The sequence below is a fragment of the Octopus bimaculoides genome, chromosome 20 (genome assembly GCF_001194135.2).
Source record: "Octopus bimaculoides isolate UCB-OBI-ISO-001 chromosome 20, ASM119413v2, whole genome shotgun sequence".
NCBI lineage: Eukaryota > Metazoa > Mollusca > Cephalopoda > Octopoda > Octopodidae > Octopus > Octopus bimaculoides.
Window position 1 is genome coordinate 47,257,749 of NC_069000.1, and position 1,105 is coordinate 47,258,853.

The window sequence follows — 1,105 nt, forward strand, 5'->3', positions numbered from 1 at the left end:
ATATATATATATATATATATATATATACACACACACACACAGCGTGTCCCAAACGTCACTGATGGATTCCAATTTCTAATAACTCCCTTAACTTTACAAATAAATGCATGACATTTTGATTCGATATAAAGAACATAGTGGAAATTAATAGGCACAAGTCAAATTTTGTAATAGCACTACATCACATATGAAAAATGACATCTCTTAAATGGCAACCATTTTCGGCTTCGCACGCCCATGCTCTTTCCAAAACTTGCACCATAACACCCTCAAAAGTCTCAGATCCTACTTCTCTGATTTCTCTATTGACGTAAACTCTCTCTTTCAGGTATCGCCACAAGAAAAACTGCAGGCTAGTCAAACCTGGAGAACGTGAAGGCCACTTGACGTTGTCGTATTGAGAGATAAAGAACTGCCGTAGCAACTGCATTGTTTCTCTTGCGGTCTGAGCAGTTGCCCCATCTTGCTGGAACCATGTGTGAGGTCTACTTTGAATGGCCTTTACGTTCCCTAGACTTGACTAGCCTGGTTTCTTTTGGGGTTTTTTTTTTTGGTGGGGGGATACCTGAAAGAGAGGGTTTACGGAGACCCTGGTACAACTGGAGGAGAATATCAATAGAGAAATCAGCGAAGTGGGGTCTGAAACTCTTGAGGGTGTTATGGTGCAAGTTTTGGAAAGAGCAAATTATGGAAGTTATTAAAAATTGAGACCCATCAGTGACTTTTGGGACACCTTGTATATGTGTGTGTGTGTGTGTGTGTGTGTGTGTGTTAGCATGCATATATATATATATATATATCACATATGTATATTATAATGTGTATCACAGAGGGAAAGTAAACCGACGGAGTGGGAGTGAGTGACAGTCAGATATGCTAAATGCAGATGAACCTGAGTGGGAGGCTTTTAATCTGTACTACCTGGTATTTTAATCAAAATGAAATTGCAAATTTCTGTTATGAATTATATCAATTTCACACGCATATATATATGTGTTTGTGTGTGTGTATCCTGTTTTTTTCTTTTTCTTTCTTTCTCCGTCTCTGTTTTTCATTCGAACGATCATCATATATATATATATATATATATATATATATATATATA

The 1,105-nt window shown here is 37.1% G+C and overlaps 1 protein-coding gene across 8 annotated transcripts in view; it reads right to left on the reverse strand.

The window, feature by feature from the left end:
* LOC106871290 (myogenesis-regulating glycosidase) overlaps positions 1-1,105 on the reverse strand; it is a 44,609-nt gene that overhangs the window by 30,866 nt on the left and 12,638 nt on the right. The window lies entirely within an intron of this gene.